Source organism: Bos grunniens, chromosome 2, assembly GCF_055505025.1.
Source record: "Bos grunniens cultivar Pamir isolate PY7600 chromosome 2, Bosgru_T2T1.0, whole genome shotgun sequence".
Taxonomy (NCBI): domain Eukaryota; kingdom Metazoa; phylum Chordata; class Mammalia; order Artiodactyla; family Bovidae; genus Bos; species Bos grunniens.
In genome coordinates, this window is record NC_141166.1 from 42012084 (window position 1) to 42038186 (window position 26103).

The 26103-nt window shown below is 40.4% G+C and overlaps 1 protein-coding gene across 8 annotated transcripts in view; it reads right to left on the bottom strand.

Annotated features, from left to right (window-relative positions):
• The window catches only part of ADAM23 (ADAM metallopeptidase domain 23), a 191833-nt gene that overhangs the window by 89886 nt on the left and 75844 nt on the right, over positions 1–26103 (bottom strand). The gene's annotated exons all lie outside the window — the stretch shown is intronic.

Below are 26103 nucleotides of genomic sequence, written 5' to 3' on the forward strand. Positions count from 1 at the left end.
TACAGTTGTGTTCTAATAACACCTCATTTATGTGAAATCTGAATTTCACATAATTTTCACCCATCAGGAAATATTTTTCTCCTTGAATTTTTTGCAACCATTTGGAAGTTTAATAAATATTCTTCACTCGAGGGTTACAAAAGCAGAAATACCAGATATGGCCTGTGGTCCACAGTTTGCTAACTCCTGGAATAAAATAATAGTTAAGAACGTAGATTTTGAAGTCAGAGCAAGGTTTAAAACCTAGCCCAGCTCCTTATTAGTAGTGTGACCATGGGCAAGGTACCCAACTCAGCCTTTACATGAGTCACACGAAGACAATAGAGTGTGAATCGCATAGACACTAACAGGATTAAATGAAACCACCCATATGAGAACTCAGGGCTGAGTACGTGCCCAGTAACGGGCACTGCAGCTGTCACTATTTTTAACTCAGCTTCCTCCAACACATTTCCCTTTATACAAGGTAGGAAATACAAAATAGGTGCCTCCAAATGAGCACAGAATTGCTAGGGCATCTGGGTTCCTGTTTCAGCTGCACCACTAGAAATAATGGTAACAAGACATCACTCACGTTGACCGAGTACTCACTACATCCCAGCCACTGTTCTAGGGACTATCAAGGGAGAACTCACTTAGTCCTAATGGTAACTGAAGGACAACAGTAGATTCAACCATGAGCCAAGGGCGTGCCCTATATTTAGGTCTCCATTTCTTCTGTAAGAAAAAAGGCTGGAGCAGACGATGTCTCAGGAAGGCCTGCTCTGACATTCTGTCTTCCATAACTCTGCCTACCAGTAGGTTTTCTTGTTGGGAAATCTCGACACTGCTTCTTTAACAAAAGGACGGGAGGACTCAAGGATTTTGCATCATTTTGAGAGCTGCACCTGATGTGGTTCTACTATGACCCAGTGTGGAGGGTCTGGAGGAGGCTTGGAGCCAATCAACAGAGTAACTGGGAGTCACATGAGCGTCTGGTCCAGCCTGGTTTCTGGTGTGAGCTGAAGGACAACAACACAGAAATAAGGCAGATGCTTGTATCTTGGACAGGTTTTTCTATTGAAATTACTAATCAAATGTGTGTCTATTGAAAATTCTACATTTGAAACTAACAACTTACGGTACCATCTACTCATTCCCTTCTCAAAATCTCAGTAATAGCAGAAGTAATGACAGGGGCTTCCCTTGTAGCTCAGCTGGTAAAGAATCCGCCTACAATGCAGGAGACCCTTGTTCGATTGATGGGTTGGGAAGATCCGCTGGAGAAGGAATAGCCTACCCACTCCAGTATTCTTGGGCTTCCCTTGTGGGGCTCAGCTGGTAGCAAATCCACCTGCTATGTGGGAAACCTGGGTTCAATCCCTGGGTTGGGAAGAAAGGCTACCCACTCCAGTATTCTGGCTTGGAGAATTAGGTCGCAAAGAGTCAGACACGGCTGAGCGACTTTCACTTTCACTTTCTTCAATGACAGTTCTCAGCTCTCTATACTTGGGAGAACCCGACACAGTGCAGAAACTTCTTTCAGTTCTAGTTAATGAAGTCAGCACCGTGAATGTGCATAAGCAGGGTTGTTGATGACAACATTTCTCCCAGGAATATTTCCACAACACCACGAGGCAGAGAGGCTGCACTAACTGCATTTTAATTACCTCTCTCTACAGGTAATTCATTATTTTCAAAATCCTCAACCACACCATCCCTGGAGCATGTCTAACAGTTGAAAACAAGCCTATTTTAGACCCCCTACTTTTGCTTGTAATTACAAAAGCAGATAATAACATTCTAACCACTAACCACTAGATATGATAAAGGTCACTTTACCATATTTCTCTCTTTTCAAGGTCTTTTGCCCACCACAGACATACCTATTTCTACTATCTCCCACATGTGAGAATCTTAAAGAAGAGAAATAGCCACTTTTCTAGGAGCCTATGACAAATAGAGACAGACCTAAGACCATATGCTCCCTGTGACAGAGGCGCTCCTCTCTCCCACCTCCTATAAACAGCACCACATCCTCACTTGCACCACCCTTTCCTCCTGTCTGACCAGAGCCATCTCTGCCTTAAAACGGTTTCTTTCACTTATCACAGTGTCCCCAGCACCTGGCATGATGGCTGGTGCATAGCAGGTGCCTAATCAACATTTGCTGAGTGAGCGAACATCTACGAACATCCACTCCATGCCAGGCCCACACCGTGTGCTGGAAAGGTGGGATGAAGCATGCTACTCTCCCAGACCGAAACTAAGCAAATCAGCACAAACGTATGAGATTCGCCATCTCATCCTAAAATGGCATTTGTAATCTTCCTGAAGGTGAATTAATGTCAACTGAAATGTAATCTCATTATAAAAGTCTTAATGTGATTTCAAAACAAGACTTTTCAGTGAGGGACAAGTAACACTGGAGAAAAAGAACTGAACAGCTAGTGGTGTGGTGCCCTGTCTCCAGCCACACCCTGCAAAGAAAAAGCAGGTCATCTGTATCTCTGTACGCCTGAAGATAAGCTGTCTGGCAATCTCTGCCTGCAGATGCTCTCCAAGGCCTTCCCTCCACCTCTGCCCTCTGCAGTTTCCCTAGCAGAATTTCCTGTCGGGAACAGACTGTTCTAACAGTCCAATACTGATCTACTTAACAATTACGGTTCCAAGTATAAACTGTCATTTTACTTTGATGATCAGCCAACTAGGCGTTTGGTTCTGAGTTATCTGATAATGTGAGGGAACTGATGAAAAGGAATTTCTGAACATTTTAAATTCTGAAATATACATCCTTTTTCTAGGCATTTAAGTTACAGAAAAGCTATAGACCCCAGCTACTATAGTGCTTCTCATGCAGGTTATCTGGTGAAAGAGAGGTGGCCTTTGGAAGTAAAGAGATAAATGTAGGATGGAAGTTCAAAGCAAGATGGAAGAGAGTGGAAGAGCTGGAATAAGGAAATTCTCTTTTGGTATTGTTATGGAATCCTCTCACCCAGCACCTTCATGGTGAATCTGCACAAAGGTAGTGAAGAGAACCTGAACTCTAAAGTCAGACAATATGATTTTATTCAACATATGAAGAACAGATGTAAGCACCTTGAAGATGCTGAACTCCAAGAGCAAGAGAATGGCAAGACTATTTAAACACGACAACGAACCAAGAGTCATAGCAATGACGGAGGAGACTGTGGCAGAAATAATGCTGAGTATCCACCCAATCGCATTTTGTCTTTCTTCCCGGCATGGTAAGACTACATTTCATAGCTTTCCCAGCATTTAGGATGGGATCAAGAGATTGAATTTAGGCTCAAGAGATATGGGTGGAAGTGATGTCCACACTTCCAGTTTGAACATTAAAATCCAGGCATGACTATCAGAGCTCTCTCTTCCCTGGAATTCTGAAGTCATACGTCCCAGATGGCATAGCTACAAGGTGGATGCCGTCTAGGTTCCTACATCGTGATTTGGAGAACAGCCTCTTAGGAAAGTCACTCATTTTATATTAGACCATACCATGGGTAAAAGACAAAATATTACACTGTTAATTCTCAGATTTCATCTTTATTTTGAAACATGCTCAAAATGATCCTAATTCCAGTATGTATCACAAGAAAAAGTTTTATAAATTTATGTTGAAAGAATTTCAGAATCATCAACAAATATACAGAGAGAACTGCTATTAAGATCTAGACATTGAAAATTCATACAAAGAGAAGTTTGGCCTATATAAATATCTGTTGGCGTCCTTGAGTTTGAGATGGTGTGTCTAATGAAAGAAGATATATGAACAGTCAGGTGGTCAAAACTCCAAAAGTCTATACCTTACATTCCTCCAGGGAGGTTCATTATGGAAAAGCCAAGGGAGGATCTGAGTAACTGGAAGTTACTTACCAAGAATCCCTAGAGCCTGGAAAAGTCATTAAGGAAGAAGAGTGAATGACTTTGGAAAATAACTTGAATCATTTAAAGAAAGAAAGAACTATATGCTTTCTTTTGGACCATCCTGGTCATGAGAGGCTATGAGTGGGTTCATCAAGCAAACTAATTTGTTTAGAAAGAGATGACATAGAGAACAAGACCCTTGCACCCTAAGGAAGACTACTAGGAAAGACAAACATCAGACCACAAGAAAGTCATTTGTTCTAAGTCAGTTAAAGATCATTTACTTCCTTGAAGAAGTAGTCAAACTACCGATCTCTAAAGTCTCTTCCAGTTTTGAAATCTGCATTCACTGCAATTAATGAAATGAACCCTCAGTCTACACCTCTGATTAGGAAATTGAGAATAATCTCTTTTGGAGGGACCTGAGGCCCATACAGCATTCCTTCACCAGCAGAGCTAGGGGAAAAGTCTAGAAGAACAGTAGCAAGCACCAAGGCTGAAGCACTGGCTGGCCATATGATTTATCATCCAAATCAGGATACAGAAAGAGGCATATTAATAATTATTCCAGGACAACAGACATAAACCAGGAAGGACTGTCCTGGAAAAATGGGGACATACGGTTACTCTGCCTAAGGGCCAAATTTCAGGTACACACATTAAGTTCTACAGAGAAGTTTAGGCTAGTCTACAAGGTGAAAAATACCCCAAAGCTGAGATGTTACTAAGCCAGTAGACTGTGAACATGTTTCCTTCTCCAGCTGCTTCTGGGTTTTACATGGCCACTGTTTTTGGACAGACTTAGGATCTCTCTCTCTCTCACCACTTGACGTCAGGAAGTACGTCAGAGGAGAATGAGCAGTTTGAGATGCAGAAACCAGAAATCTGTGAATCTACATTCACCACAATACACTGGACCTGTCAGGTCCTGACCAGCCATTCTCCTTGCCACTCAATGTCTTTGCTCTTAAAGAAACAGTATCACTAATATCCTAATTCCATTCGAGGTGGTAAAATATGTAAATTACTTCCATATGTTTTCACACTAGGACTGGAACAGAGGTCAATATTTGCGTGAACAGTGAAAGACTATGTCTAGAAAAGAAAGGAGTGTCACCGATGCCAATTTTCATAATGGAAATTCACTCATCTGATTATCTTCTGCTTGACAACTTTTAACTCCTCAGTATTAGGATCCCTGAGCATCCTACATGGCTCCTAACAGACTCACCCTGGAGGTCTGCCCTTCAGCCCACCAGGCGTTACACTTGAAGTAGGCTGGGACCTGGGACCCTTTTCCAGGGTGCTTGCAATTTGCACCTGGACAACAAAATACAAGAAACCATAAGAGACTAAAAATAACTACACGCCTGCTGCGGTGGGAGCAATTATGAGCAATAACATACAAAAAGGCCACGAACCAACTACCATGATGGAGGTGCTGGGAGCAAAAGCAAGGTACTGCATGTGATCCCTGCACGCAGCATCAGCAACGGGGTAGGCAGACCTCCTAAGCTACCCCTCCAGCCCCACCCACTCACTGGTGCACCCTCCCCTCACCCTATTTGAGGAACCAGCCTGCCCTCCGTGGAGAGCAAGCAAGAGTACCTGTTACTTGTTTTCGCTCTCTCATGCTACAGCACAAGTTTCAATAAAGCCTTGCCTGGAATTCTCATCTGCCCTCTTATCAATTTCTACTGATGAAAAAGTCCAAGGACCCAGGTTGGTAACATATTCATTTATTTGATAACAATAAATGCTGAGCACTATGGAGAGTCTCAGCTTCATGGGGCATCAAGGAGAACAGTTTTGGACAACAAAGCACCATGCCTGCTCCCTCTTTCCATCAGTTTTACTTTTTTCCTTTTATACACCTAACTTTTAATTCATTAAATTATCACTCTGAATTGTAATGAGGAGAGATATAGACTTTAAACTTAGTACATTCATACAAGTGGAAGCTTGTAAATTTACTATTATCCTCATGGTGAAAACAACAAAGATTGTAAGAAGATTCTTCAACCACCACTTTTCTCAAGTTTTAAGAAAAAGTTAGACTCAACCCAACTGAAATAATTTTTAATACCAAAAGTTATTTCAGCTAGAAACTATATACTCCTTTGAGTGTAAACAATACAGTGAGAATTTTAAAGCTGTGTTCAAAGATTGTAGACATGGAGAGGTTTGGATTTGAGAGTATAGAAATGATATGTTAAGTGGGTGAAAGTAATTGCAGGTTGAATTGAGGCTTGGTGTTAAGTCAGTGACGGCATGCTAGGCCAGGGCTGGAGAATGTGGGCGTACTTCACAGGATTGGAGTTGGGGGCGGAGACTACTCCTAGTACAAGCAAGCTGTAGAGATGTGAGCTTCGCTGAGGGTCACCACAGGAATTCAATGAGTTCCTGAACCACAGGAGAGGCTGCAGTACTGTAATGTGTAGGCACTCATAAGCGATGGCCCGTGCACCATAATACAGCTAAGAACACCATATAAAATACTAGGTTGTCCAAAAAGTTCGTTTGAGTTCTTCTGTAACTAACTTTTTGGTCAACACAATAAGAGTAAGAAACTTAAAACCTTTTAAGTTAATAGTTAAGGCAGTAGAGAGAAGAGGAATTAGCAGAGAAGTAAGGATAAACTCGCTGCTGCTGCTGCTAAGTCGCTTCTGTGCAACCCCATGGACAGCAGCCCACCAGGCTCCCCCATCCCTGGGATTCTCCAGGCAAGAACACTGGAGTGGGTTGCCATTTCCTTCTCCAATGCATGAAAGGGAAAAGTGAAAGTGAAGTCGCTCAGTCATGTCTGACTCTTAGCGACCCCATGGACTGCAGCCTACCAGGCTCCTCCGTCCATGGGATTTTCCAGGCAAGAGGACTGGAGTGGGTTGCCATTGCCTTCTCCAAGGGATAAACCTGAGATGATGTAAAAGCTGAGAACCTCCATGCAAGCTGGCCTGATCAGCAGATAAAAGGAGTCAATTAAGAGTTCTCCTCTGAGGAGCCATAAAAAAGGAATGCATTTGAGTCAGTTCTAATGAGGTGGATGAACCTAAGCCTATTACACAGAGTGAAGTAAGTCAGAAAGAGAAAAACAAATATCACATACTAAAGCACATATATGGAATCTAGAAAGACAGTACTAATGAACCTATGTGCAGGGCAGCAATGGAGATGCAGACATAGAGAACAGACTTGTGTAAACAGTGAGGGAAGCAGAGGCTTAGACAAATGGAGAGAGGAGCATGGAAATGTAAACACTAACATACGTAAAATAGATAACCAGTGGGGATTTACTGTATGACTCAAGGAGCTCCAACCGGTGCTCTGACAACCTGAGGAGTGGGATGGGGTGGGAGATGACAGGGAGGTTCAAGACGGAGGGGATATACATATATATATATGTCTGGTTCATGTGGATATATGGCAGAAATCAACACAATATTGTAAAGCAATTATCCTTCAATTAAAAACAAATAAATTTTTTTTAAAAGAGTTCTCAGAGGAGTAGCATCAATCAACAGAGACATTTTACATTACCCAAGAATGAAAGTGAAAGTGAAAGTCGCTCAGTCACGTATGTCTCTTTGAGACCCCAAGGACTATACAGTCCATGGAATTCTCCAGGCCAAAATACTGGAGTGGGTAGCTGTTCCCTTCTCCACAGGATCTTCCCAACCCAGGGAACACATTGCAGGCGGATTCTTTACCAGCTAAGCCACAAGGAAAGACCACATATAAGAATGAAAGATGCTTAATTCCTCCTCCCTAACTTTTAAGCCACATGATTTGAGGGAGTTAACACATTCTTAGTGTGGCTGCCACTATCTCTGTAAGTACATCAGTAATTCTGAGATTCCTCTATGATAGAACTGCAGCTACTTTCACACAAGTGGTTTGACCCCAATATGTCATGAAACAAGAACAATTTTAAACATAGGGAAAAGTGAATCCAAATAAAGATAGCATATCTTTGAACACAGTTATACATAACTGAAATGCTTTGGCGTACCATTTTCAAAATTGATAATGAATATTATAGTTTGCTGAATATTGCTAATTCACGTTCTTTTCTGACCTGCCCAATATTTCTTTAGAAAACTATCAAACCAGGCTTCACGTGCAGTGAAACTTTACAGAAATAGACATAGATCCATTATCAGTCTTGCCTTCTTGGAACTTTGTCTAGAAGAAAAAACTACCTTCCAACTAAAGTTTTTGTCATCTCCCAAGACAAGATCTCCCTACTTCTTTTATTTTTCAGTCTATAGGGATAAACTTTCCATTCATTTATACAGTGTCCATTCTTCCCAGGTATGGGTGAAATAGTCAAAAAGATAAAAATGAAACGAATGGAAAGACTACCAGAAATAGTAAGAGCTAACTAAGATAACTAGATAACTAAGATAAGATATACATGCAAAAACAAAATACAATTCTATGTGCACAAGCAAAAGTAACCTAGAAATAATCCAGGGGAAAAGTTTCTACTAACAACGATAACAGTGGCAACAAATGTTATACATGTATTATGGATGTGGATATTTACACACATATGTATAGATGAACATATACTCTATACCTTTGATGTAATTCCAAACAAAATCTCAGAAAGTTTGTTTAACTTGACAAAAGTATTTTAAAGTTTATTTTAAAGAATAAATGTTTATGACAACCCGTTCGGTTTCAAAAGAGGGATAACAATAGGACCTTACATTACTACAACAGTAAAGGAAATACCGAGCACTGGCCTGATTAGATGGACACTCCAAAGGACAAACAGAAAGTACAGTTCATATAAAAGATTTAATACATGAAAATAATGACATTTTAAATTGGTAAAGAAGAAAATCAATAAAGAATAAATAGGTTTGGAACAACTGACTAAACTTTTGGGGAAAATTAGATCCCTACAGTAGATCTTACACCAAATAACAATATATACATTAAAGGTATGTATGTTTTAAAATAAATTTACTATAAAAAATATAACTGAATGGTAGGAAGAAGAGACTGCTTAGTGCATGATCTTAAACTCAGAAATAACTTTAGTAACAGATAAGACTATACATTTTTTTTAAATTTCCACAAGTTAAATTTTAAAATATCATAAACAATGTCAAGGCAAACTGAGAAAAAATAAGCACATGAAAAACAAAGAGTTGCTATTTTTTAAGGAGCCAAAACAAAAACAAACAACCCAACAAAAAGAAGGCAAATGACATGGGCAGATGATACACAAAATTTTATGTACAAAATGCAGTCCACAGAAAAAAGAAAGCAAATGCTAATGGTGATGAATTATATACAAATCTACCATTGTATTAGTAATAAAACACCTGTAAATCAAAACTGCTGTAAGAGACCATTTTCTCCCACCAGTTTAGAAAATAAAAAATGAGTAATAGGAGCTAGATTTGGAGCTAAATTGGCACTTCAGTACTGTTGGGAACATGAACTAGTATGCTTTTCTAGGAGGCAATTTGAACTTGCCAGGTGACTCTCCTGCAAATGTAGGAGACATTGGGTTCGATCCCTGGGTCAGGAAGATCCTCTGGAGAAGTAAACAGCAACCCACTCCAGTATTCTTCCCTGGAAAATCCCATGGACAGAGAAGCCTGGCGGGCTGCAGTCCAGGAGGCCACCAAGTGTTGGACACACCACTGAGCACGCAGGGCCAACTTACAATAGCCATTAAAAGTCCTGAAAGCACTTTCGCCTTAAATCCATAAGTTCTATAACCTTTTAGGTGCTACTCATAAAGGTTTCCTGAGGAAGTAACTAAACAAAAACAAACACACAGATACCCATGGAGCTCTTCTCTGCAGATGATGTAAATGCGAATAGGTTTAAATGTGTTTTTACAGGGGTCTTTGTTGGTGGTCCAGTGGTTAAGAATCTGCCTTCCAATGCAGGGGACTCGGGTTCGATTCCTTGGTCAGGGAACTAAGTTCCCACATGTGGCAGGGCAACTAAGCCCACGTGCTTAGAGCCTGAACTCCACAACTAGAGAAGCCCCCAAGTATGGCTAAAACTAGGAAAAAGCTGCGTGCCACAGTGAAGACCCAGAGCAACCAAACATAAGAAAAAAAAATTTTTAATAAAAACTAAATTTTAAAAAATATGTTTTTACAGATGCTTGAAAACATGGGAAAAATGCTCATAATACCACATCCAAAAAAAAAAGCAAATAAGAAAATACTATGATATGTTCAGTAACTTTTTAAAAGTATGTCTGTATGTGTATATTCACATACACAAAAAAAATCTGCAAAGATACACAAATATAATTGTAGGCTTCCTTCCTGTAGAATTTTCAAAGGTTTTTCTTTCTTTCCTTACCCATAATTCCTAAAGTTTTACAATGAATATACATTTTCTTTGAGAAACCACAAGTTATATTTTCTTAAAGGAAGGGAAACACAGCTCTTCAAGAAGAGGATTGATTAATTAACTAATTAAATAGTGACCAAACTCAAGCACAGGTAAAGAAAAGAGTTACAGGCGATGACAACTACCACCAACCACGCTGGGGGCAGCGGCTAGCCTGGCTACTTCTGTCCCCTCAACTCAGTGTGATCAATAATCCCTGAACACAAGGAGGTTGGGGTGGGGACAGGAAAAGAAACAAACTGCAATCCCTACCCTCAAGGTGACTATAATCTCACAGCTAAAATAAGACTGGACAGCAGATACCCTAATATCATAAACAGTAAACCATCAAGCTTCCCCAAAAGGGCAAACTAATTTCAACTAAGATGATTGGGTGGGCTTCCCTTGTGGCTCAGCTGATAGAGAATCCACCTGCAATGTGGGAGACCTGGGTTCGATCCCTGGGTTGGGAAGATTCCCTGGAGAAGGGAAAGGCTACCCACTCCAGTATTCTGGCCTGGAGAATTTCATGGACTGAATAGTCCATGAGGTTGCAGAGTTGGACACAGGTTCGTCTAGTCAAGGCTATGGTTTTTCCTGTGGTCATGTATGGATGTGAGAGTTGGACTGTGAAGAAGGCTAAGCGCCGAAGAATTGATGCTTCTGAACTGTGGTGTTGGAGAAGACTCCTGAGAGTCCCTTGGACTGCAAGGAGATCCAACCAGTCTATTCTGAAGGAGATCAGTCCTGGGTGTTCATTGGAAGGACTGATGCTAAAGCTGAAACTCCAGTACTTTGGCCACCTCATGCACAGAGTTGACTCATTGGAAAAGACTCTGATGCTGGGAGGGATTAGGGGCAGGAGGAGAAGGGGACGACAGAGGATGAGATGGCTGGATGGCATCACTGACTCGATGGACATGAGTCTGGGTGAACTCCGGGGGTTGGTGATGGACAGGGAGGCCTGGCGTGCTGCGATTCATGGGGTCGCAAGGAGTCGGACACGACTGAGCGGCTGATCTGATCTGATCTGATCTGACTTTCACTTTCAAGATGATTGGGAGCTTTGCAATGAGAAAATAGGGCCAGGGCTTCCCTGGTGGTCTAGTGGTTAAGAATCCGCCTGCAAATGCAGGGGACACAGGTTCAACCCCTGGTCCGGGCTTCCTGGGAGCAACTAAGCCCACGCATCTAGAGACCATGCTCTGCAAAAAGAGATGCCACTGCAATGAGAGACGACTAGAGAGCAGCCTCCACCTGCCATAACTACAGAAAACGCATGTGCAGCAATGAAGACCCAGGGCAGCCAAAAAGAAATAAATCTGAAAAAAAAAAAAGAAAAAAGAAAACAAGGTCAGGGTAGATTCAGGACAAAATACAGATAGGGAAGTAGGCAGGAAAGAGCAGGTAACATAGACAGGGATCAAAGTGTGCAGCCAGAGAGGATATTCTGGGAGTGGCTAGAAGTCCAGTGGCTAGGGCATCAGGCATGGGGTGATGGTGTTTAAAAGCAGGATCGGGACCAGACAGGACACAGGTTTAAGCAGAGAAGTTCAAACCTCCTAAGGAAAGGGAACTCTAGGACCAAGTACTCAGACTAGGAAGAGCTGAGCATAAGCACTGCATTCTACGTCTTCAGAAGCTGCAGAGTCTTTAAAGCCTGGGAAGGACTGAACACAGATAAGGTTCTTTTACTGGGTCAATTAGAGCCATCTGCAAAGTAATTAATGTGAGCAGCAGGAGAGAACGGCATGAGATCAACAAAGACATTAAGAAAAGGCCTTTCCACATATGAAAACCTGTAGCTTTAACTTTCTTTCAATCATTCAATTAATGGCTGAAGACTGAATGAGAAGCAAAAAGGAAAAAAGAAAGCAGATGAAGTTAGATAAAGAAATGATTACCAAAATTTAAAGATTAATTCATTTTTACTTAAATTTTCCATATCCTTTTTATTTGTATTAATGCAGTTTTTTATTTTTATACAGTTTTTAAAGGTTATTTTCCATTACAGTTATCACAGAATATTGGCTATATTCTCCTGTGTTGTACTATACATCCTTGAGCCTACCTTACGCCTAATAGTTTTTACCTCCTACTCCTCTACCCCTGTCTTGACCCACCCTCCCCTCCCAGCCAGTACCCACTAGTTTGTTTTCTGTATCTGTGAGTCTGCTTCTTTTTTGTTACATTAACTAGATTGTTTAGATTCCACATGTAAGTGATACCATGTGGTATTTGTCTTTCTCTGACTTCATTAACATAAAGCCCTCCACGTCTATCCACGTTGCTGTGCTGTGCTGTACTTAGTCACTTCAGTCATGTCCAGCTTTTTGCGACCCCATGGACTATAGCCCGCCAGGCTCCTCTGTCCATGGGGATTCTCCAGGTAAGAAAACTAGAGTGGGTTGCCATGCTCTCCTCCAGGGGATTTTCCCAACCCAGGGATCGAATGAAGGTCTCCCGCATTGCAGGCAGATTCTTTACTGTCTGAGCCACCAGGGAAGCCTAAGAATACTGCAGTGGGTAGCCCATCCCTTCTCCAGGGGATCTTCCCCACCCAGGGATCGAATCAGGGTCTCCTGCATTGCAGGTGGATTCTGTACCAGCTGAGTGGTTACCAGGGAAGCCCATGTTGCTGTAAATGGCAGAATTTCTTTAAATGTTTTTACAGTGAATTACAGATATCTGTCCTAAAATTTGTTGTGCAAATTTTAGCATAAAATGCAATTTTATTAGATTTTTTTAGTAAAATCTCTGTAGAACAATCACAGGTATCCTGTGTGCTCTCTTCCTCTCTTCTTACCCCACCAAGGAGGAGCCTAACCCTTTACTTCTCTTGAGCTACTAAAGTCTGAGCATGTGTGGTATCTGCTGGCTGACCTGAGAACCAAGGCCTGCAAGGCCCTCTAAAGGAACAGACGTTTGATGCTGCCACCCTAGATTTCTCTTTCTGTCAGGAAACAACATTCTGTGCAATCTTGAGATCCTTCATACATAGAATACAGGACCCTTTATAGATGATAACCATGGTCCTTCCTAAATATTAGATATGTTCATCAAATTGTCAGAATATAGCAATCTGTTCTGTGTTAATATCAAACCAGTACAGAAGACAAGAATACCACACAGCAAGAAGAGGTGGAAGAGGAAGGGGAAGGAAAAGGAGAAATTTTGTGGTTTCTTCAAGAAACTACAAAATTACTCTCATACAAAGTGGCACCCATTTTTTAAATTACCACTTGGGAGGCGAGCAGAGGTGGGTGGGACAAACTAGGAGAACAGAACTGACATATATACACTGCGCTGTGCTGTCTTAGTCACTTAGACTCTTTGCGATCCCATGGACTGTAGCCCGCCAGGCTCCTCTGTCCATGGGGATTCTCCAGGCAAGAATACTGGAGTGGGTTGCCATGCCCTCCTCCAGGGAATCTCCCCAACCCAGGGACTGAACACAGGTCTCCCCGATTGCAGACCGATTCTTTACCATCTGAGCCACCAGGGAAGCCCAAGAATACTGGAGAGGGTGGCCTATCGCTTCTCCAGGGGATCTTTCTAACCCAGGAATTGAACTGGGATCTTCTGCATTGCAGGAAGATTCTTTACCAGCTGAGCTACCAGGGAAGCCCCATATATACACTACTATGTGTAAAAGAGACAGCTAGTGGGAAACCGCTGTATAACACAGCGAGCTCAACTCAGAGCTCTGTGAAAACGTACAGGGGTGGGATGCGGGGTGTAATGAGGTTCAAGGAGGAGATATATGTGTACATAGAGCTGATTAACTCTGTTGTACAGCAGAAACTAACACAACATTGTAAAGCAGCTATACTTCAATTTTTTTAAAGTGCCAATAAATAAACAAATAAATTACCACTTGGGATAATGATCTTCAGTGTTCTAATCACATTTCATGGCATTAAGAAATTATTCACTGGCCTTTTGATTATTTTTTAAAAAATCATGATTTTCCTAATTTCTCTAACCAAAGAGATTTTTTCATTCTTCCAAATTATGTACCATTTCAAAATAATGACAACAGATCTCTAAAAATGATAGGATTTATTGGAAAAACTACCATTACTTGGTAACTTCTTTGGAAAGGGAATTTCTTCCAACTACTGCGGACTTTCTGATTCCGTGTAGTTCATTCGAGCGCCAACTGGGCCTTTTTTCACTCTGCTCGCTGTTAAACCCTTAGTCGACGATGAATACCCGAACTATACAGGCACCCAGGAGCCATCTGTTCTTTGAACTAATGAACAAACAGGTGAATAAGAATCAGCAGATCCAACTCTTAACCTGACTTTAACTGTCCCTGGGTCTTGGAAGAAGTCCCTAACATTGTGGAACAAGTTTTCTCCCTTACAAAACCCAAAAATGTTGGATTACAGGACCTCTAAAAAAACTTCCACATCCAAAACAGTGACTGCATGACTGCCATCATAACTCCTACCCTAAAAGCACAGCTGTGCTAAGCTGGGTCTTGGGATTCTTAACACAGTATCACATCTATTTGGTACCTGCTTTGTCAAGCAATCAACTTTCTATATACTAGGATGACTTCAGGCCAACTTTTCCAGAATGCTGCTAAAAGAATAGTTCCATTCATGTTTCATATATACGACAAAGCACTGCTTTATAAGTTTTATCTAATTCTACATATTTCTATGTACTTCCACCAAAAAAGAACACCTCAATTTCCAAGAAGGAAAGTGATAAACACTTTCTACAGATTAGATTAATAAAGAACAAAAAAAATTTACATAGAAATTCAGCTATGAGCCGATGATTAAGATCTGCCATCACTATAATGTATTAACATCAATCTATTTAAGGGGTATAGGGCTTCCTAGGTGGCTCAGTGGTAAACAATACATCTGCCAATGCAGGAGACACAGAAGATGAGAGTTCGATCCCTAGGATGGGAAAATCCCCTAGAGTAGAAAATGGCAATAGATTCCAGTATTCTTATCTGGAAAATTCTGTGGACAGAGGAACCTGATGGGGTACAAAGAGTTGGACACAACTGAGCGACTGAGCACATTCACATGCACACATTTAAGGGGTATGTTGAAAATCAAACAACACAATTATAAACCTGTTACTTGATTACAACTAAAAATAAGTAAAAAACTTAAGTCAACTATCATTCTTTATCATAAAGATACTAAAAACCAAAGATAACAGGAAAAAATAAGAATTTGTTTGCATAAGTAACTTATGATAAGCAAATTTGATGACATCTGATATAATTTTGAAAGACATGTATAAAACAGTGATTACAGCTGAGTAATTTCATCTATTTCAGTCTTATTATTACATCCAGACATACTGCATAATATCTGAATTTATATCTTTCAAAAGTTACTCAGATCATTAGCTATTTGCACTTCTCTGAATATGTGTCTTAGAATTCATTTTAAATATTGTATAATCAGATACTTTCCATCAATTTTAAGAAATGTAAAGTGCCAGTAATAAAATAAAGTCGGTGGTAGTAGAAAAAAGCAAAACAATAAACCTATAAATCAGAGTTTTAAGACAATTGCTGCAAATGGGTTTTTTCTCAAGCCAGACAACTTTCATTAAATTGTCTTAAAATTTTAAGTCCAAGTAGACATTCTTACCCACATTCACAATTAAAGTGCCTCTCAATGTTTGGAGGAAAGTGAAATCTTTATAAGATTCTAGAAGCAGCCAAATCCCAGAGAGACTGACACAGAAAAAAGGAGAAACTATTCTATTTAGGTTCTTTCAGAGAAACTATTTTTAGTTTAATCCTAAAAACAGACATTTTTAGAACACTGAAGGAAATTCTAACAATTAACAATGTGATCCATAGTGGCAAATTTACTAAGTATCAATAGCAAATTTCAGAATCATGAGTACTTAGTGTTGGAGATGATGGGGAAGAATAAAGATCCTAAGTGAACTGACTGACATCAAAGAAAGTCGTGTTGTTGTTCAGTTGCTGAATCATGTCAGACACTCTTTGTCCTAGAGTTTGCCCAAGTTCAGGTCCATTGAATCGGTGATGTCATCCAAGCATCTCATCTTGAGAGTCCCTTGGACAGCAAGATCAAACCAGTCGATCCTAAAGAAAGCCATACCATGATAGGTAATTCACTACAATGACAGAAAATGGAGTGGACAACGTTCAGAGAAAAATCCAGAAACTAACAGTCCAGTAGAGTTAAAACTCCAGGCTCAGAGAATATTCAGGAGTTGAAATGCATACAAGAATCTAGAGATCACACCAGCATATAAATAACACAGAAGCAAATGAGATTCTCCAAATTACTATTCCATAGAAATGGCAGGTACCACGTTGTATCATGCGAAGAGTTGACTCATTGGAAAAGACTCTGATGCTGGGAGGGATTGGGGGCAGGAGGAGAAGGGGACAACAGAGGATGAGATGGCTGGATGGCATCACTGACTCGATGGATGTGAGTCTGAGTGAACTCCGGGAGTTGGTGATGGACAGGGAGGCCTGGCGTGCTGCAGTTCATGGGGTCGCAAAGAGTTGGACATGACTGAGCAACTGAACTGAACTGATGTTGTATCCATAGCTCTTTATATTGTCACCTACACAGAGGAAACATCTATTAAAGTCCTTTGGCTGATGAGTCCACAAGCAGGAAGCTCGAAGAAACAAAGGACAAGACAAGATGGTACATCACACTTTAGCTTGAGGAATCCACAGAACTCCAGGGTCCTATAAGCAGAGCTCAGCACCCCCAGGTGGGAAAGGTGGGGCCAGAGACAGTCCATGGCAAAAGCAACAGAAAAAGTCAGACTCAGGCTACTTTTAATTTCTCTCTTATAGATAGATAAGTATCCATGAAATCAAAAGCCAATCCCAGGCAGTCAGCCCATGAAGACTGGGACTACAAGGCTGAGAGAAAAATGAAGGATGAAAGCAGATGTGATTGTGAAATTACTCTAAGAGCAGTGCTCGTGACTATTCCAACAACTACCTCTAGGCAGGTAGTGACAGGACTGTGTGTGCATGTGTGCGTGTGTGTGTGTGTGTGTATGTGTAATTTCTTAATGGGCTATCCACAACAAGCAGTAAGACATGGAAATGTGGCAAGGATCTTGAGCACCGAGCGTCAACAAGATAAACAGAAGTTGTGTGCTCTCAGAATGATAGATGAAGATAGGAAATTTCTAATTCCTCTCTATAACATCGGACAAGGGTATGCTGCATAGCAGTCCACTGAATATTTTCTTGACATATGTTTGAACCTGTTAACTCTAATTTCAGTAAGACACCATGAATGGCTGAATCCTTTCAAGAGGATTAATTCTCCTTACAATCCTTAACTAATTTTTCTTTTACAGAATGCAGGGAATAAACATGCATCCAAATTTATTTTCTTCTGAAAACTCTATTGTGATTATTAACTAATATTATGACTATCTTGCTTTCTGTCTGTGTTAAAAAATCCAAATCTCCTACACAAGCTTTAGGATGAGCAGTTACCTGGGTGGGGGATGGGAAGGAGGAAATACTTTGGTGGAGGGACACAGGGAGCTTGTGAGATATTTTGTTGTTTAGTCACTCAGTTGTGTTCCAACTCTTTTGCGACCCCATGGACTACAGCCCACAAGGCTCCTCTCTCCATGGAATTTCCCAGGCAAGGATACTGGAGTGAGTTGCCATTTCCTTCTCCAGGGGATCTTTCCAACACAGGGATCAAATCCACGTCTCCTGCATTGGCAGGCGAATTCTTTACAACCGACTCACTAGGGAAGCCCCTCTGAGATACCAGCCATATTCCACTTCAACCAAAGGGTTGGTATTTTATGAACAGCCATCTTATTATTCTTCTTTAAATTGCAAAAATATATTTCTACTTCTCTGTGTATATATTTTATCATTTTAGCAAATTAAAGAAAAAGGAATCCAAAATATCTGTTAAGTAACAGAAACAGATGAGCCCAGTTCAATTCTGACATTGAAAAATTTGAGCATGAGACAAAGTGAGCCAGAAATGGACCAAGGAAAAGGCATCTGGAATTAGAAAGCCATCACTACTAAGACCAGAGGGGAAAAAAACTTTAAAGAACATGTGGGAGGTGAAAAGCACAGAGAGAACAAAAGGCAACTTTCTCCTTCTCTAAAAATAGCAGTCTTATTAGGCCGCTTTTAGACACCAGTGTTCATGTAGGAATCCATTTCTATTAAAAGAATAAAACTTAGAAAGGGAAAAGAAGTTCTTGCTGGATATCAAAGTATAGAAAAGTTCTAAAATGTAATAGACCAGAGAGAAGTCATCTGAACTACAGATGACTTTATTATCAAAATACTTAACTCTCAGACTAGAGAGCTAACAGAACAGAAGATTAAGGCATGAGGCAAATGAAACCCTTCTATGCTCTGATTTTTTGTGGAACCACATTCAAAAAGTGAAGAATGTATGTGGTAGAAAGTTAAGTAAACCTCCCAGAGAGCACTGCCATGGCAAATGACTGCTTTCCAAATAAAATGGCAAAAGATCCCATCCCATACCCATCACTGAAATACTTAAATTTAACTTCTTAAAAAAAAATTCCTCATTTTCAGTCATCAAGACTGTCACGGATGGAAAAGATGAATCTCAGTTGTTTTAGTAACCATTTATAATCAATTTATGAATTCATAATGTCAACAAGTATCTTCCCTTTCTTGCCCCCTCATCCTCCTATCATTTAAGAGACTAATCTGTTCATAGGAAGGTGGAATTCGTGGATGACAAAACCAACACTGGGTCCAAGGCCAAGCAAGACCATGTCACAGCTATACACAGGCACACTCATGTGACAGAATACAAGCCACGTTTTATGCTCAACAAGACAAAGTCTTTTCCAGAGTTCCTCTTTTTCATCAAAGACAGTGTATTGGATATTTAGAACATCCAATAATTCTGAAAAAGGTTAATCTAGGATTGTATTCACATGCATGCTCTGAGGGTCAAATTAGTATCTCTATTTTTATACACAATTTTTTAAATCATAGAGCCATGTAATGGCACTTAGTCTTTTTGGATGCCTAAGAATACTAAAATCAGAGAATATTTCTGAGATGACTAATAACTTAAATACCCACAATAAGCTGCAACTCAATATCAGAAAGCATGAGTGAAGCAATATCATAACGAGACTTTTTTTCCTTTTTCTGTGTCTCAAGCACAATCATTCCCTAGAATTCTTAACTAGAAAAGAATTTTAGTTCACTTATCCCTTAAGAGGATATTAAACAGTATATATTAGAAATTAAAGATAAAATTCATTTTTATCCCATAAGCTCAGATAACAAGCATATGGATATTAGTTCTCTACAGCATATTAAAAAGCGGAGACATTACCAACAAAGGCCCGTCTAGTCAAAGCTATGGTTTTTCCAGTAGTCATGTACAGATGTGAGAGTTGGACTATAAAGAAAGCTGAGTGTCAAAGAATTGATGCTTTTGAACTGTGGTGTTGGAGAACACTCTTGAGAGTCCCTTGGACTGCAAGGAGATCCAACCAGCCAATCCTAAAGGAAATCAGTCCTGAATATTCATTGGAAGGACTGATGCTGAAACTGAAACTCCAATACTTTGGCCACCTGATGTGAAGAACCAACTGACTGGAAAAGACCCTGAGGCTGGGAAAGATCGAAGGCAGGAGAAGAGAACGACAGAGGATGAGATGGCAGGATGGCATCACAGACTTGATGGACATGAGTTTGAGTAAGCTCTGTGAGTTGGTGATGGACAGGGAAGCCTGGTATGCTGCAGTCCATGGGGTCTCAAAGAGTTGGACACGACTGAGTGACTGAACTGAACTGAGCTCTTTTATCTGGATTCAAGGCACTGCATCATTTTCTAAAGTTGCCTAAATTTTACCACAGGTGTCATAGAAACAATGATCTAAAATACCCTATGTCCCAGTCATCTCCATCTCAGTGAAAGTTTCCAGTTAATAACAGACTTGTTACCAAGTCATCCATTCTACAAATTCAAGGCTACTCTGCCACTGTAAACACCTAAGAGAAATACATGATGGTCAGAATTCTTCCAAAGACTGAAAATGTTTCCCTCCCTCCCATTTTCTGTCTTAGACGATCATTGATTTTTTTCATGTTTCTTACACAGATTATAAACTCCACATAGATCACAACAGAAGAATAAACCATAGAGGAACGAAACTTTACTACATTTCCCTCAAGGAGAAATGGTTCTAATTTCAAGGCTACTAAAAACTATGAAGTTGAATACTTGGAAATCTGAGCCAACATACTTCTCCCCAGAATTTGAACAGGTCAGAGCACTTTTCAGAGGTGAAGTGAAGGAGATGGAGGGAGGAGGGTGAAAGTGCAAACACTCGCTCACAACACAGAGCTCCAAGGAAGCTGTGCAATGAGTTCCCCTGACTCTTTCATGGCCCTGCTGAGAGGGGTGACTCTCCGAAGGAGGGTAACAGACTGCTGAAGAGTGATCAAGGCAACAAACCCCAAAGAAGCTGGGGGGCCCTCGGGGCCATTCCTCCCTTCCTGTTACCACTGCCCCTCCTCTCCACACCATGCTCAGCAAACAGCTAGCCCCATGCAGGGAGTCATCATAACTAAAAAGAACAAAGAACTTGGTCAGAGGTACTGAGGAAGAAAAGAGAGAAGTACTAAAGCCAGGGGAGATGAAGAATATACATCACAAGGAGACTGAAAATGTTAAAGCAAATACCTCTCTATAACCTCAAAGAAGTAACAGAAATGACCTCTTTTCTAAAAAAAAGAACTGGATAAAAGAATAGAATCAATGAAAAGAAGCTGGCAAGGATCAGAAGAAAAGGACTAAATAGAAAATAAATATTACACTGATGCAAATCAAGTTGGAAACAAACAAAAAAAACAATGAAAACACATTCAAGAATCAATGATAAAATGATACAGCAATAACAGATGCAGAAGATAGCATAAGTACATTGTTGATGTTTCCAAAGAAAAGAATAAAACACATGGAAGAAAAAAAAGGCAAAAGTAGAACATAAGTTTCCTAAAATCAAAGAAAGACTTGAATTTCCAGCTCAAAGAGCCAAGTCACGTTCCTGGAAAATTTTATAAAACACTATTGACACTAAAGAGTCATATTAATTCTGGGAAAGTTCAATTAATTCCAGTCAAGCAAAATACAAATATCTAGGAAGAATGGAGAAACCATTGTAAAGGATGCATGGTGGATGCCGAATCCTTTAAGGACAAATAGTAACGGTGAAAATTGTGGTTACTGAACAAAATGCAAACGTGATAAACCTTGACAACATAAAAAGTACTACAACTAACAACAGAAAAAGTGTGTTAATTTTAACTTCATTCAAATATACAATCTAGTTGAAACAAGTTTTTTTCTCATGACTCAGAACAATGTTCTTCACATTAGTAGAACTTTTTTTAAAAGTAACATCTCTTGCTATGAAGAACTTTTTTATTTTTTATTGGGGTATAGTCAATTAACAGTGTTGTGATAGTTCAGGTTAACAGTGAAGGGACTCAGCCATACATATACAGGTATCAATTCTCCCCCAAATTCCCACCCCCATCCAGACTGCCACACAACACTGAGCAGAGTTCCATGTACTACACAGGAGCTCCTTGTTGGTGGTCTATTTCAAAGATAGCAGTGGAACATGTCCATCCCAAACTCCCTAGCCCTTCCCCCCATCCTTTCCCCTTGTTTTCTTTTCTTTTGTTAAATGTAATATTCATTAAATTTGCATTTCATTAAATGTAATCATTTATATTTACAATATTACTATAAAATGACCCTATTTTTGAAAATTATCTACCACACCTATCTGTATGCATAGAGAGTTCACTAAAAATCTATACAAATAATAATAATGGTTATTTCTGAATGGTAATTTTTAACTTTTCCTCTGTGCTTTTTTTGTACTGACTTTAAATTTTATAAAGAGACATATCATTTTATGAAAACAATAAAATATTTCCATCAGAAAATTGCTTTTGATTTAACAGCCAGTCATCTATGTATTCATTAGAAGGACTGATGCTGAAGCTGAAACTCCAATACTTTGTCCACCTGATGTGAAGACCTTGATGGTGGGAAAGATTGAAGGCAGGAGAAGAGGGGAATGACAGAGGGTGAGATGGTTGGATGGCATCACTGACTCAATGGACATGAGTTTGAGCAAACCCTGGGAGATGGTGAAGGACAGGGAGCCTAGTGTGCTACAGTCCGTGGGGTTGCAAAGAGTTGGACACAACTGAGCAACTGAACAACAACTTCCATGTCTCCAGCTTCCCTGGTGGCTTAGTGGTAAAGAACCTGCCTGCTAATGCAGAAGATGTGGGTTTGATCCTGGGTTGGGAAGATCCCCTGGAGTAGGCAGTGGCAACCCACTCCAGTATTCTTGCCTGGAAAATCCCATGGACGAAGGAGCCTGGTAGGCTGCAGTCCATGGGGTCACTAAGAGTCGGACACGACTGAGTGACTTCACTTTCACTTTTCACTTTCATGCATTGGAGGAGGAAATGGCAACCCACTCCAGTGTTATTGCCTGGGGAATCCCAGGGATGGCGGGGCCTGGTGGGATGCCGTCTTTGGGGTCGCACAGAGTCAGACACAACTGAAGCAACTTAGCAGCAGCATCTTCTTACATTTTTTTAAAGCCACCCTACTCTCTTTTATTTATACTTCCAGGTTCAGACAATCAGTGATTTTGACAAACATCTACTGTCCCATGTCAAAATACAAGTATGGTTGACTAGAAAACAAACTTTTTCTCATTCTTTTTAGACGAAACTAAGGGACATAATTTGGAGAAGGGAATGGCAACCCACTCCAGTATTCTTGCCTGGGAACCCCATAGACAGAGGAGTCTGGCAGGCTACAGTCCATAGGATCACAAAGAGTTGGACATGACTGAAGCCACTTAGCATGCATGCATGCAAGGGACATAACTATACATCTGTTAAAGACAAAACAGTTGCTTTGTTAGTAATAGGGAAGATAAAAAATTTTTTCCAATTAATGATAAAACACAGGAAGCTTTTATCCTTTCAACAGCAGACATCTATAAAAATAAAAAGATTGGATCTCAACAGTAAGAAGGCAAAATTCAAATGCAGGTAGCCTGTTTACCTGGAACTGCAAATATAGGTTCAAGCTGTAACTGAGGAAAAGTCTGAAAGGGCAAAGGCTGGAAAGTGGAAACCCAGGAGTATTAAATTGTACCACAGCTTGTATAGTGAGTTGGTAGAGTAGCCCAGGAGACAGTCCTAACTGAGGTTCTCTTTCATCTGGCAAAAACACCAACCTCTTGGTGAATCTCAAGAACAGGGGCTTAATTTAAAATCATCACATTTCACTTTTCAGCTGAAGTTACTATTGTTTGCATCCCCCATCCCCCTCCACCTCTTTACTGCCCCCCACCATCCTGCCTGCCCTAGACTCAGAATACCATAACAAATCTCTTCCCACAAGCCCTTTCCTCTGCAAGACTTGATCAAATGTAACAAAGAATTACCATTAGCTAAAGACTGTTTTTTGTCTGCAGAGACTGTAGAGGTGAAAAATACTGCATGACATGTCTGCTGCTGCTGCTAAGTCGTTTCAGTCGTGTCTGACTCTGTGCGACCCCATAGACGGAAGCCCACCAGGCTCCCCCGTCCCTGGGATTCTCCAGGCAAGAACAATGGAGTAGGTTGCCATTTCCTTCTCCAATGCGTGAAAGTGAAAAGTGAAAGGGAAGTCACTCAGTCATGTCCGACTCCTAGCGACCCCATAGACTGCAGCCACCAGGCTCCTCCGTCCATGGGATTTTCCAGGCAAGAGTACTGGAGTGGGGTGCCATTGCCTTCTCCATGACATGTCTAGAGTCCTCGTAAAAAATTAAAAAAAAAAAAAACCTGGTGACGATGGAACAAAATGGAAAGCCCAGAGAAAAACCCAAGCACCTATGGGCACCTTATCTTTGACAAAAGAGGCAAGAATATGCAAAAGAGCAAAGATAGTCTCTTCAATAAGTGGCGCTAGGAAAACTGGACAGCTATGTGTTAAAGAATGAAATTAGAACACTTCCTAATACCATATACAAGATAAAGTCAAAATGGATTAAAGGCCTAAATGTAAGACCAGAAACCATAAAACTCAGAGGAAAACATAGGGAGAACACTATGACATTAATCACAGCAAGATCTTCTATACCCCACCTCCTAGAGTAATGGAAATAAAAACAATAAACAAATGAGACCTAATTAAACTTAAAAGTCTTTGCACAGCAAAGGAAACTATTAGCAAGGAGAAAAGACAATCCTTAGAATGGGAGAAAATAATAGGAAATGAAAAAACTGACAAGGGTTAATTTCCAAAATATACAAGCGGCTCATGCAACTCAATAGCAGAAAAATAAACAACCCAATCAGAACGTGGGCAAAAGACCTAAACAGACACTTCTCCAAAGAAGATATACAGACGGCCAATAAACACATGAAAAGATGCTCAACATCGCTCATTATCAGAGAAATGCAAATCAAAACTACAATGAGATATCACCTCACACCAGTCAGAATGGTCATCATCAAAAAGTCTGCAAACAATAAGTGCTGGAAAGGATGTGGACAAAAGAGAACCCTCTTGTACTGTTGGTGGGAATGTTAATTGATACAGCCACTATGGAAGACGGTATGGAGATTTCTTTAAAAACTAGGAATAAAACTACCATATGACCCAACAATCCCACTACTGGGCATATGCCCTGAGAAAACCGTAATTGAATAAGACACATGTACTCCAATGTTCACTGCAGCACTTTTTACAATACTAGGACATGGAAGCAACCTAGATGTCCATTGACAGATGAATGGATAAACAAGTTTTAGTACCTATTATGGCTGATTCATGTTGATGTTTGGCAGAAACCAACAAAATCCTGTAAAGCAATTATTCTTCAATTAAAAAATAAATATAAATATAAAAAATAAGATGGGGAACACATGTACACCCATGGCAGATTCATGTTGATGTATGGCAAAACCAATACAATATTGTAAAGTAATTAGCCTCCAATTAAAATAAATAAATTTAAATTAAAAAAAAATAAGTTGTGGTACATATAAAATGGAATATTAGCCATAAAAAGGAACACACTTGAGTCAGTGTTATTGAGGTGGGTGAACCTAGAGCCTATTATACAGAGAGAAGTAAGTCAGAAAAACAATTATTATATATTAACACATATATATGCAATCTAGAGGAGAAGGCGATGGCACCCCAACTCCAGTACTCTTGCCTGGAAAATCCCATGGACGGAGGAGCCTGGTAGGCTGCAGCCCATGGGGTCGCTAGGAGTCGGACACGACTGAGCGACTTCACTTTCACTTTTCACTTTCACGCATTGGAGAAGGAAATGGCAACCTACTCCATTGTTCTTGCCTGGAGAATCCCAGGGACGGGGGAGCCTGGTGGGCTTCCGTCTATGGGGTCGCACAGAGTCGGACACGACTGAAGCGACTCAGCAGCAGCAGCAATCTAGAAAGACGGTACTGATGGACCTATTTGCAAGGCAGCAATGGAGACACAGAGAGAACAGACTTATGGATGGAAGCAGAGGGCGGGACAAACGGAGAAAGCAGCAGGAAACATGACACCACCATAGTAAAATAGCCAGTGGAAATCTGCTGGATATCTCAGGAAACTCAAACCATATCTCTGTGACAACCTAGAGGGGTGGAAGGGGGTGGGAGGTGGGAGAGAGGTTCAAGAGGGAGGAGATGTATATATCTATGGCTGATTCACGTTGATGTATGGCAGAAAGCAATACAATATTGTAAACCAATTATCCTTCAATTAAAAATACATAAATTTCAAAAAATAAAAATTA